This window comes from Sus scrofa, chromosome 6 (assembly GCF_054392235.1).
Source record: "Sus scrofa isolate SSC_HxYL_T2T_F1_AM1 chromosome 6, Sscrofa_HxYL_maternal_Yorkshire_Landrace_v2.0, whole genome shotgun sequence".
NCBI lineage: Eukaryota > Metazoa > Chordata > Mammalia > Artiodactyla > Suidae > Sus > Sus scrofa.
In genome coordinates this window covers 156,506,364-156,520,154 of record NC_139388.1, presented here as the reverse complement: position 1 = coordinate 156,520,154, position 13,791 = coordinate 156,506,364, and the positions used below count along the sequence as shown (strand labels likewise).

The 13,791-nt window shown below is 38.5% G+C and overlaps 1 pseudogene; it reads left to right on the top strand.

The window, feature by feature from the left end:
• Positions 1–2,095: 2,095 nt before the first annotated feature.
• Positions 2,096–4,375, top strand: LOC110261405 (bridging integrator 3 pseudogene; annotated as a pseudogene).
• Positions 4,376–13,791: the final 9,416 nt, after the last annotated feature.

Below are 13,791 nucleotides of genomic sequence, written 5' to 3'. Positions count from 1 at the left end.
TTTAATATTTAATGACAATTTTACAATTATAATTTTCATTATTTATTTTTAATTTTAGGCTGCATGGGTTGGTATTCATTGCCAGTCTTTTCATATTGAACTTCTTTACTTTTGGCTGTTGAATTTTGATGTCTTTCTCCTTTGGATAAAATATATCTTTAAGTAGGTTTTTATGAAAAGGTATATGAATAATGTATCTCAGAAACTTTATTAATCAGAGTGTTAAATTTCTTTTGAATGTTATAAAAAATCCACAAAATTGCAGTGTCTTAAATAAGATGGAATTTTATCGCTTCTTTTCTGTAAATCATTAACTGTCATATAGTACAGCATAATGAAATAAACTAACATATTTTAAGGATTGCCTGCAGCCATACTTTGCACATAGTATCTCATTTAATCTTCACAAAAGTCCCTGGTGTGGAATTTAGCATTCCCCATTCTAGAGACAGAAAATTGCAACTCAAAAGGCAAAAGCATCTGGCTCAGTGCTAGTAAGTGACAGATAAAAGTCAGCTTTGCCTAATTCTCATGTTATCCTCACTCAGCATACTGCCTCTGAGGAATTGAGTGGCATAATAGAACTAAGGATAAAGTGCTATGCAGACAGGGCTGAGCAATTGGCATTTGGGAAGCATTTTCCAAAGAAACCTCAGACAGCGGGTGACACTGGAGACCAGCCTTGAATAATTAATACAAGTTTTCCAAGTGAGCAAGGAAGGAAAAAGCATTCTAGGCTAAGAAGACATGAGGGAAAGACATGTAAACTTTTGTTCCTTAAAGGAATTAATCAAATCTTTCTACTTCATTTCCAGACATGAACTAGGTGCTTAATAAGAGCTTACTGACTTAATATTATTTAGTCATTCTCTTTGATCTGTGTAACAGACATAGATAAGATAATCCTAGCTAATATGGAAGCAGCAATGTACCTAGCTGAAAGACTATGGTTCCCAGTGTCTTTTATAGTTTAAGGAGGTAAACAGAATTTATTGGGAGGACTCTGGGAAAGTCCCATAAGAGATGGATAGAGAACTGATCTGTCCTTTTGCCCTTTACTCTATGTCCTGATTCTGGCTTAGAACTGTGTGTTTATGGTCATGTGCTCAGTGGCTGTCTGAGGCCGTGGGTCAGCTCTAAGGATGGAAACCACATAGTAATGACAATACAATTGAAGGAAGCCTGTGTCTCTGATGACAGTATGAGGTCACCAAACCAATCCTGAGTGCCCATTTTGAGATATACTTTATGTAAAGAATAAATTTTTCCTGTTTATGCTACTGTATTTCTATTACCTGCTACTAACCGCCAAGCACAATTCTTAACTGATATATCCCAAATTCAGCATCCTTTCCAGGAAGGTAGGTGACTGGAGCACTTAAAAATAATTGTAGCTAGAAATTACTATTTGGAAAGTGCATAGAAATACTGAGAGAATTTCCCAGCTGGAGCCCATTCCCAAGGTGGATCTCAAAACAGTTTTATGCCAACCATATAGCCTGGAGGAATTCCAGAAGCCTTTCAGGAAGAGAAAGTGCCTGCCGTGGCTGCTGATTCTGCTATACTTTAGTGAAAACTGAAAGGCTGGAATGATGACCTTTCAAGAAGAACAAATGTTATTAAATAATGGTTTTTGTCCCACATCCTACAACAGTCAGGAGCAAAAGGATGGAAAGGGAATCCTATTCTTCTATTAATAACTCTTCAGTCAGTCTCATGCTGACAAAGCAGAAAGCAACTGTAAAATTAGCAATTTTGCCTGCAAATTAGCCCCTTGCAAAGCCATAAAAAGAGAAAAGGAATTAAGAAAAATTCTATTAATGTAGTCAAGGATGGAAAACCAAGAGTGATAAAGCATAAATACCCAGACACCTGATACTTTATTTTAAGGATGATATTACCCAGGTTTTAAATAGCTGCTTATTGCTGTGTATGAAGAAGGTGTTAATTTATAGCCCTTGGATCAGTGGCCTTTCTTAATGGCTCCTTGGAGCAAATCTATCAGAACTTGAAGAGCACAAGGTTTAGGTAGATGTTAATAAAAACCACCCCATCCACCCCATCTGAGAAATTACTATTCTACTTCAGAGTGGCAATGCAGTAAGTAGAAAGAGATTGAACTTCAGAGGCAGACAAAGTTAGGTTTGAAACTGGCTCTACTCTTTCACTAGCCTGAGGAAAGTCTTTTCATCATTTTGTGTGTCTATTTTATCTTCTATCAAAGCAAAGGGTGGTTGTGCTCCATTGTTTTAAGAGCATTAAATTAAGCATCATGCAAAGAATTTGGCCCCTAGTAGGTTTTAGCAAATGCTTGTCTCTTTCTTCTTTTCTTTCCCCATCAGAGGACCAGGGACATCAAACTTTCTCACAAACATATGCAAAGCAGTTAAATTTAGCTCTGGGAAATTCTCCCCATAAGAAGATCAGTCCCTACAGAGGAGATGAACACATTTTTATAATTTATGACTGGTCTCAGGCAACAGGCTCCCATTTGCAATTTTATGAAAATGATAAATCAATATCCAATACTGGTGGATAATCACAGGGAAGAAACTGAGATGCCTTTAACAATAAAAGGAACTCCATTTCCACAAGGAACTTACCCAAGAGGGAATATTTGAAATTGGTAAAGTTTGCTTTATTTGTAAATTTTGTACTTTTCATAGTCATAGACATCTAACACTTAAGTCCTGAGAGGAGAGAAGTTTGTGGCTCTGTTAAAAGGCTTGGATGAGTCTTAATCACTCATGCTTTCTTAGCTCAAGACAGTATTTTATATCTGGAACACACATTTTCACTCCTAGATCTGAAAAATGGCAAGGTATAGACAAAGCAATTAAAGCCACGATCCACATGGAGGGCAAACACTATTTGAAAGTGGATAAATCATTGAAAGAGACCAGAACAACACTTAAAAAACATCTAACTGATGGCTGTAGCTTATGAGACTGGAGAGATTTAGAAAAATCCAACTATGCTAGTAATACTCCCCAGAGTCACCTCCAAATATTGTAATGTAACCTCAGAATCATTCCTCTTCAACTTTTCCTATCTTAAGATCATGGAATCCAGGTTAGGTGGGACCCTAAAAAAATAATTTAGGCGTTCCCTTGTGATGCAGCGGGTTAAGGATCTGGTGTTGTCACCGCAGCAGCTTGGGTCTCTGCTGTGGTACAGGTTCAATCCCTGGACCAGGAACTTCACATGCTACAGGAGCAGCCAAAAATAATAATAGTTTAAATTCCTCATCAACATGACCACTGAGAAATCTTCCTATTTGTGTTTGAGTACCTTCAGCAACAGAGAGGAACAGTCTTCCAAGGTAAACTCCAGTGTGCTCAGAAATAGTTCATGCAGAGGGTCTGCATTAACTTCTGAGGGGTGCCATGACAGAATACCATAAACTGGGTGGCTTAAAGTGACTGAAGTTTATTGTATCACAGTTCTAAAAACCAGATGATCAAATCACTAGCAAGACCATGCTCCCTCTGAAACCTGTAGGGGAGAATTCTTCCTTGCTCCTAGCTTCTTACTTCTGCACCAATACAACCCCCTACAAACATTCTTTATATCTGTGATGTTCCATACATATATATATATGTCTGTATTGACTTTGTCCCTAGCATAACTTTCCACTCTAAGTAAAATAAGTCTCATTGAGAAAGCAAAGAGGACCACATTACAGCTGAGGACCCCAGCAGCAGGGTCACATTCAGGGTCATAAGCTGAATTCTTTCCAAGATTGGACAGCAGGGAGGGAGACTTTGAAAGGAACGATAAAAAACTTAAGCAGCTGAAAGAGCAGACCAAGAGCCTGCCAAAGGATGTGAAGAAGAGCACCAGCGCTGACCTGGTCTAGTCCAAGTCTGCCGTGAAGAGGTCCTTAGATTAACCCTCTGAACATGGTGATATCCCTAGACATGGCCATGAAATGGATGGATACCTTCAGCCAGGAAAAGGGGAACCAGATGCAAAAGACTGTAACTGAACCCTTAAAAAAGGTTGGCAGTGTTTTTCCATGCCTCAACTTTGTGGTAAGATGATGGTAGATCAGGCCCCCAAGTCAGGACTATGAGAGACTGCAGGCCAAGATAGAGAAGTACAAGGAAAAGGAGAGGACAGGCTGGTACTGCTCAAACTTCACCATGCCCGCAAAGAGCTTCAGTGTGTAAGGGGCAACTTTGAAGCCAAGAATAAGCAATTCCTGGATAAGATGCTATAGTTCTATGACAGGGTCTTTCTTATTGCCAAACTGTCCAAGCTTCCAGCCTTCAAAGGGCATGGGCTTTTATCAACTCACTTGAGGAAGGTCTTAGTCTCGCTTACATGGTTAGAACAGACTCTAGGAACAGGCAGTCATAGTCCTTTGGCATGAATTCAAAGGAGGTCCAGCTGCCTGAGGATGTTCAATGGAAGGTACATTTGGATTGGTGCAGCCTTGGGCCTTGGCAGACATCTAACTGGGAACCCAGGATTCTCTGCCAGAAACCTATTCTCTGCCCCAAACCAATTCTCTGCCCTGGGATATTGCCTCATGTGTTGAGTTGACTGAAGACAACAAAGGGGGGGTTTCATGTCAGAAAACCAGACCACACATTTTCAGCAATCAGCCCCAAACTGACAGCTTGCCATTTTTGCCCACACCCCTCCACTTAGGACCAAAAGGGGAAAGACAAGCATGCCCCCCTCACTAATTACATAGGATGCCCCTTTCTACACAGCCTTCCTCCAGCTTCCCCACCCAGATAACCTTCCATCAGGCTGGGCCTTCCCATTTTGCTACCATGGAGCTTTTCAACTCCTCCCCTTGCCTTTGATTTGGGTCTCTGCCAAACACAGGAGGTGGTAGTGGATGCCTCTCTTGCTGTCAGTAAATATTGTTTATTCTCATTTGGGTGGTCTTTGTTCACCTCCACAGAGGTGATTCATTTGAGGAACAAATAAAATACTCAGAATAATATGCCCCCCCAAAAAAAACCCATCTAAACAGATTTGTGTTATACTTTGCCTATTCATGGGAGAGCTCCATTTATGAAGTTTTATATACCAAAAAGCTTTGAATTTGACCAGGCTGTTCATTAATTCATCTCTGAAAAAGTAAGTGACATTTAGTTTTAACAACTATATTTTACAGCATTGAACATCTTTTGCATAAGGTAGCTTCTCAAGATGTTATTCTATGCACAAAAGCATTTAGTAGATAGAACAGAGCCCATCATCTCACCCAGATTCACAGATGAATTTGATTTGAGAGTTGTAGGCTAAATAACTGGTACTTAGTGAGAGAAGTACTCCTAACTTGAGTTTCGTACCTCAAATATGGACTTCTTACCCTGAGAGCTTGTCTTCTCAGCCATATGATAATAATTCATAATGCCAGTGAAGGGACATCAGAGATTGCCTCATGCGTAACTTGGCATTAGAGTGCCAGGTCTGTCTGTACTATTATTGTATCCAGGTAAATAAAGGCCCATTTTGAAACATGCTGATTTGAGATGCAAATCAGGGGTACAACATCTTCAGAAGTGAGTTTTGAGCAATCTGGTGTCCTGAAGGCTTACAAGCTTCAGCTGTTTGCCAGCCATCCTCAGCTATCCTTGCACTGCAGATAATGCATTGCCATTTCTGCCTCTACCATCACATGGCCCCTTTCTCCTGTGCCAATCTCCCCTCTTCTTACAAGGACACCAGTCACACTGCATTATTGCAGTCACCTTACTCAGTGTGACCTTATCTTAAGTAATTACATCTGCAATGACTATTTCCAAAGACATTCACATTCTGAGGTGTAGGGGTTAGGACTTTGAAGTTCAGCCAAATACTCTAGTAACCAAGTGACCTTAGCCAAGTTACTTAAGTCACAGTTCCATCTTCCAAATAATGGGGCTAAAATTTGAGAAAGGTAAATAAATTAATGGCTAGAGAGTGTATATCAAGATAATTAGCACAGAGTAGACACTAAAGAAATGCTATTTGTTCCTTCCCAATATCATAACTTTATTGTCTAATCAACTTATTTACTGGTATATTAATTCTTTCAGCAAAGATATATTGAGCACCTAATATATGCCAAACACTGAGGTATCTCTCATATAACAGAAAACGACTGGCATGATTCTTTTCCTCCTGGAGGTCACTGTCCAACTCTGTCCCAGATCTTAATTGAAACTTCATTTAGCAAAATGCCAAAGGATCCTCAAGCTAAGGTCCTAAGAATGCTCACTAGCCCACAGTCTGACTATCTAAGAACGATAAAGGGAAAGAGAACTAACATTTATTGAGTGTTTAGCATGTAGTAGATGCTATGCTAGGTGAGTTTTATAATATCTTATTGAATCCTAAAGTGATCTGGGGAAGTATGTTCAGTTAAATTAACTGGGCTCAGAGAAATGAAGAAAGCTGCCTATGAGTTATTAGCTAGTAATCACCAGAGCCTCTTTCTTAGGAGTCTATGTGCTGTTGGCCAGGCATTTACTCATCAAACTGAAAGCACAGGTTATAGAGATAGATGAGGATGAACAGTGACCCAGTCTTCTCTTGTGAAAACCCTTGAGTCTATGTGTTGGATGGCAGTTTATCCCAAAGCAAAGTTCCAGGCCACTTTTCTACCTAGTTATGACTCTTTTCTTTCTATAAATGTATGAGAGCAATTCAAGCAAATCTTAAATTGTGCCAAATTCTGCTTACTTTATGCTAAATGGGTTTTGAGAGGTCCACTGTCCTCTTTAACTATGGTCCCCTGAAATCAGAATGGTAAGGGATGCAGTCAGTGACCATGTGGGTAGACTCATTGTAAGATTTTGACTACCTTAATTCTGTATTCTAAGAAACCAGACACCTATACATTAGCTGAAAGCGATCCCTTGAGTTTTACAGTCATCCTATTGACTGCCAGAGTCTTCCCAAGGCCCCATATCACTATCCAAAGACTCATAAACACTAGTTCCAAGTAACAAGCTCTCCGTGTGGTTTGTCTTTTCGAAGAAATCCTAAGAGATTAGTGGCTTGGAAGACCACGGTAGCCACAGAGTTGATGACTATGTCTATGTTCTTTTCTTTCATTTTCTTGTCTGTGGATCATACATTCTCTTGGGCATCAGCAGGAATCCTGAAAGCCTTTCAAAATAATAAATTTCTTCTTGTTTTTTTTGGGGGAATAACCTACTTCAAAACTCTTATAGGTATCTTATCCTGAATTTGCTGATGTTTAATATTTAAGTTATACTAGATTACTAGATTCATTTGTCCACCTATGGTGGCGAATCAAAGTTTATTAATATTGAAAAGGATGTCTTTTTACTGTCATTGATGTCAATGCAGATCTCATTTCAGATCAAAGTGGCAGGAGCCCTTGCTCTCAACCAAGGGCAATTTTACCACCACCATCCTCCAACCCAGGGGATGTTTGGCTATGTCTGCTGATGTTTTTGGTTGTCATAACTGGTATGTATGTATATTTGGTAGAGGCAAAAGACGATGCTAAATATGCTACAATCACCAGATAGTCTCTCACAAGAAAGGCTATCTGGTCAACATTTCAATAGTACTAAGATTGAGAAACTCTAACCCAGAGAAGTATTTTTCTCCTGTGAACTTTAGGCATTACCTTGGGAAACTGTAGGAACCTGTGTTCCAGGCTCCTCTTAACTAATTATTAATTATTTTGACATGGTCAAACAGCTTAATGCTTTTGGACTTTGGCTTGATGGTATGTAAAATGAAGGAGGTATAGCTTTTGGAAAAGAAATTGGAACACGTTGAAACACTAATTATATTTTAAGGTCAAAGTAAAAAGGGGAAAATGTTTAGTATTCAAAGATTGTTTTGAAGAGTTATTTACAATAGCGAATATTACTAAACAGTTTGATTTGAAGAAATGATAGTTCACCTATTTTATAGACCAATATGAGGGTCTTAAAAAAACAGTCCTTAAATGTAGAAAATGCCTTTATTATATAATATTACATATAAAAAAGAGTAATGTGACTCAAATTTGTATGTAAAGTAGGCCAGAGATGAATTTGTTACTTTGTTTTCTGATCTGCCTTTGTCCCTATTTCTTACTGTTGTACTCACCACAGTGCCTAAGGCTCACTTCCTTATGTATGTGTCTTTTGACCAGAGTATATACTCCATGTGGCTGATGGTGGGGTTTAGTCACCTCTGTATCCCCAATTCTTGTACATAACCAAGTACATAGTCTCTCAGGAGACAGGTTAGTGCCACGTGCTTTGGTTTCCTCATCTGAAAAATGCAAGCAGCATTGTGCATACCTAGGATTTGTTGAGAGCAATAAATGAAACAATGCTTGGAAAAATCATAACACTCCATATCTAACACATAATAACATTCAATAACTTCAGTTACTATTATTACTCACATCCCAGCTCTGTCAGTAATAAGAGGTGTAACCTTGGGGAAGTAATTCAAATCTTGTCTCTTTCCTTTTTTTTTTTTTTTGATTTTCCTTCTTAAAATGAACATTTGTACCAGACTATCTACATTCTACTTCCCAGACTCTAGATTCTTATATCCTTTGATCCTAAGGATTAAAGGCTTCAGGAGCCACGTTGAAGGTCTAATCTTATGCGGAACTGAAAATGGCTCTACTGACGGTGGTCTAATGAGGCTTAGGGGCTGGGGACGGTATCAGGAGGGAAGGCAGTAGTGGTGGACAGGAGACAACTTAGTGTAGGGAGAAGAGCCCTGGATTAGGCATCAGAGAACTGGGCCCTAACTTGCCTGTTGTGTAACTGCACATTTCATTCCTCCATGGGAGCTTCCTCACCAGTAATATCAGAAGGGAAGAGCTAGCAAGTTCAAGGGCTCTCCCAGCTCCTGCCCTGGATGATCTTGTCCTATTCATGCCCAGCCAGGCATGCTACATTGCATTTACTCTTCTGTGTGGTGGCTGATCCCCTACCCACCATGTGGCTGGCCTCCTCCCTCAATCTTTCCATGAATCTAGGTTTTGAAGACAATTTGTGTTGTCTTCCCATTTAGACAAACCTCGGACTTATTAAACACTCTCGTTTGCTGTCTAGAAATCCCAGAATTATGCAAGATTTTTGTCTGAATGTCATAGGGTTCTTTTTGCAACAGAATGACCATAATGAGACTTGTGGGACTACCTGAAGTTTAGGGGAAAACCATCCAGTGCCGAAAAACCAAAAGGAATGGCAAAGTCCTTCATAGAAACCAGAGAGGCTGTAAGAATAACAGATCAGAAGCCCCCTCGAGACAGATTCATAATGATCCATAAGCCATTAAATCTTAGATTTACCCTGTCTTGCTCTAGAAAGGAAAATAGACAAATGAAAGCAAATTTAAACTCAGTGGTTGAATCAAATTTGTAACAACTATAATCTATCAAACAATGAAACTACCTTTCAAAGAAGGGATCCTCCATCTGGAGAGTGGAAAGTTTTAAAGCTGAAGAAGATTCCTGTTTCCAATGAGAGAAAAAAGTTAATAATCTCCAAATTCTTTTCAGCTATTAAATGGTGGTTCTGTCCATGAATGTGCTAATACTTGGCGAGAATTAATACTGTGGGGTGGCCATCATATCAGATTCCAGGAACTATGCTAGAAGCCTTTACTTTCTAGCATAAAAAGAGGGCCACAGTGACCCAAAAAAGAGGGCCTTAGTAATTCTATTTTGCAGATAAGAAAATTGTGGCTTTGAAAGTGAAACTACATGTTTTTCCCAAGCTTGTAAGAGGTGCAGTAAGGTTTGACTCTATAGCTGATGAATAATCTTCGAGAAGCCATAAATAAGTTGGTTCTCACTGCTTTGCTCCAGTTTGGGCTCCTGAACTCCCCTGAGTTCACCTATAATTGGAATCAATTAAAGGGCAGATTGTTAGCCACTTTGCACATAGAAGAGGAGAGGAGAAGGAACAAAGAACCCTACTCCTTGACAATGAGGGGGAAGGAGGATGCTATGGAGAGCGCTTGTCTGAGAGCTCCTGCTACTTGCAGCCCAGAGTTTCCCCCCTTACAAGCAGGATGCCCGGCCCTGTGCCAACCTGTCAGTAGAGAAACCGGCAAGGAGAGAACTCAATCAGAGGCTTTTAGGCACAAGAGCCTACCCACAGGTTACACGGTGAAAGGGGGAGCCTTGGGATGGAGAAGCAATGGTCAATCCTTGTGGTCATCAGGGAAAAAGAAGAGGACACTGATATGTACCACATATCTTAAGCACTGTGTTGTGCTCAGCACTTAAAAAATATACTTCCTTTTTTATTTTCTCTCAGCAGCCCTATTAAGTAGGTATTATTTTCTTCATTTTTCCAAATGAAGATGCTACGGCCAAAACACTTTAAGAAAATTGCCTTACATTATTCAGCATGCCTTGGATAGTTAAGCCAATTTTGTCTGAGTCCAAATTCCACATTTTCTAACAAATTATGGTTTTCCATATTCTATTCATTGGTTTTCACCATAACTGCATAGCTCTTGTACTTTTATTTAACTTTTTTTTTTTTTTTGGTAAATTAACTCCCCTCTTTCTTAAATTTTATTTAGATGAATTTTATTTAGATGAATGCATTTTAAAAGGAAGATGTATGATGCCAATATAAATGGAAAGCAATCCCACTTGCCATAATAGATAGTAATAATAAAAATGAATAAATGAAAACAAAATAGTATTACTAAATTCCCACTGTAGAGCCTCATGTCTAGACGGCTCTGTGCCTAAGGCATAACTTCTTTGTGAAAAGTGATTAGCAAAGTGTTAGAGAGCTAAAGCTACAGAGTACCAAAATGATGTCTTCCCTGTTGGTATCATTGGATGGGTTGAAAGATAATTTAAATTCTTGTCATGTGTTACAAGGATATTTAATGTTCTTTCTCTAGCCCACCCCACACCATCTCTAGTACCATCAGTATTCCACGTCTGTACTTTGGGAAGTTCATGATGATAGTGGCAATATTATAAGCTCCTTTTCTGATATTAAGCAAGTACTCAGTTTTTTTTCCCAGTAATGTATTATATGTTATAGAAAATATCTATCATTGAGTTGCCAATGGATCACAGAGTACTAAAAAAGATATAAAATATAGCATAGAGAATATGGTCAATGGTACTATAATAACTTTGTGCAAGTGCTCATTTTGAATACCTTCTCCTCAAGTCAAACCAAACAGGCCGGAGTATAGGAAGCAGAGAAGGATGCAGAAAATAAATAGCTCCTCCCAAATGGATTTTCCTACCTCCAGTCATTCATTCAATGTGTTATAATTAAAGATTGTGACAATTTTCTACTAAGAAAAATGAAACAGTTTCTTGTTGAAGATATAAGTAACAATCAATTCCTTAGCCTGGAATTTAAGCTCTTGTAAAATTCCCTTATGCCCCACCACCAACATTATACTCAGGCCAAATGAGTCAAAATGAACCACTCATCATTTCTCTTCCATATCCTTAAAATGTCCTATATCCATACTATTGCTAAGGTGTTGCCTGCTCAGTTCTCATGGCCTATTTACCTTTGTAATTGTGGTGGGCAGTGAGAGACAAGCCTGGAAAGATAAGAGAACTTCATTTTTAGTTTTTTTATTGTTGCATTGTAGGATAGAACCCCCAATGATATTAATTCACCCCTAACTGTTCGGTTCTTTCACCCAAATCTAATGGGAGAAAAAATTGTGCTAAATGGAATCAGCGTGTTCATTGAAAACAAAACAAAACAAAACAAAAACAAAGTGTAGGTAAAAGTTTTAGGAACAGAAAATGGACAAGGCTGAAGACAAATTATCCACAAGTTTGTGTTCAATAACATAAACATCAAAGAAACATTTACTGTTTGAAATCTCAGGACAGCTTTGGCTATAAGCTTCCAGAATGCTCATGAAATTTTGATGTTAACTAAAGAAATCATATGACTGTCACATTATAAGATTTGGAGCTGTCTTAGGAAAACAAAATGATGCATTTTGAAAAAGGAAAAAAAAAGTTGAATATTTTAGAGATTTCCAAATTCATACTATTATGTATATATTTTTCGCTTGTTCTGTTTAATTTACCTGAAAACATAATTGCAAAAGATTGTGAAAAGAATTAATAAACTTTGGAAGGATTAAAAAAAAAGAGTTAGAGAAGGAGAGTACGCAAAGTTCTGAAAGATTATTGGGGTTGGCGATAGGAAAGCTTTTTCTGGAATTGTTTCAGTTCCAGGTTGGGGATGTTGGTAGATTGAGGAGTGAGTGGGAGTTGAGTACTCGGAGAAGTAAGAACATGTTATCAACTGAGAGAAAAGATGAAAAATGAAGTGTTAGCTAGCAAGAAACACAGGAGGGCTTGGAACATATTTGCAGGTTTAGATTTGGCTCCTTTTTGTGGGAGGCAAACATTTAAAGAGAAAGAGGCTTAAGAGCTAATCTGAGAGACTGTGGGAGAGAACAGAATCAAGAAAAAATGTGAAGGGCTTGGCCTTGTACCCAAGGAAGGACACATCGGTGTAAAGTGATGACTTTCTGTAAATGGAATGGAATTAGCAGAATGAATTTGTAGCACACATTTACCACTAAGTAGCTGGAAAGACAGGAAAACTCTGAATTTTTGTCATCCAATATATAGCATTAGGAGAGTCAGCCTGCTAATCATGATGTGGAGTCACAGAACATTTGGGGTGGAAGGAAGTCCAGTCCCCTACCTTATATTCAGATCCACATCAGGCAGACAGTAGGCCTACTCTTCTTAACTGTAGTGACAGGAGATCAATGACAACATAAAAGAGATAATTCCATTTTTAGAAAGCCTTAAATATCAAGAAGTCCTCTTCTAAATAGAAGTAGTATCAACCTTCCCATCAGATGTTTCCAGTTCTTCTTTTAAAAATCCCCTAGGACTTGAATCCCTCTTCAAATATGTGTGGAGTGATGGATTTTTTTCTTAAATCGAAATAGTAGATAGACTATTCAACCATTTTTTCACTTGAAATTATTTCAATACCTTTCATTGTCTCAGGGATTCTTCTTCATCTTGTTTTTTTTTTTTTTTTTTTTTTTTTTAAGGCCGCACCTGCAGCATATGGAAGTTCCCAGGTTAGGGGCTGAATCAGAGCTGCAGCTGCCGGCCTACACCACAGCTCATGGCAACACTGGATCCTTAACACACTGAGCAATACCAGAGATCGAACCCACATTCTCATGGATCTAGTCATGTTTGTTAACCTCTTAGCCATGAAGGAAACTCCTGTGGGATTCTTTTTCAGATGTACTGACATCTGTTTAAATTGTGATGTCCTAATAAAAATATCACTCAAGCAATGGTTTGATCAGAGAAAAGTTTTGAAGAGTTCATTCTAGGCACTAGGTTTCATTAAGTCCAGCCAAATTGCTGATTGAGATTTATGGAGTACTTATTATAGGCAGGCAATTTCTTAAGAGTTTTAATGCATCATCTTATTTAATTTTTTCAATAGCCCTATGAGGTAGGGACTATTAATATTCCATTTTAGAAATTGACAATTGCAAGCCAAGATGGGCTAAGTAATTTTCCCAAAGCAACTCTACTAGCAAGTGGCTGAGTTGGGATTTGAACTCAGGTTTGTTTGACTTTATTATGGTATGACCTTCTCACATGTTGGGTTTTTTTTTTTTTTATTCATTTCCTTTCCATCCTGTACTCATACAGGTAGATTTCTTGTACAAAGCGCTGAGCAAAGACTATGGCGTACAGAGACTCTTGTTAAATATAGGTTGAATTCTGTGGTGTAGATATTGCTAGCACCCATTTTGAAGATTGGAAAACTGAGGGTCAGATAAATAACAAATATTTATTTA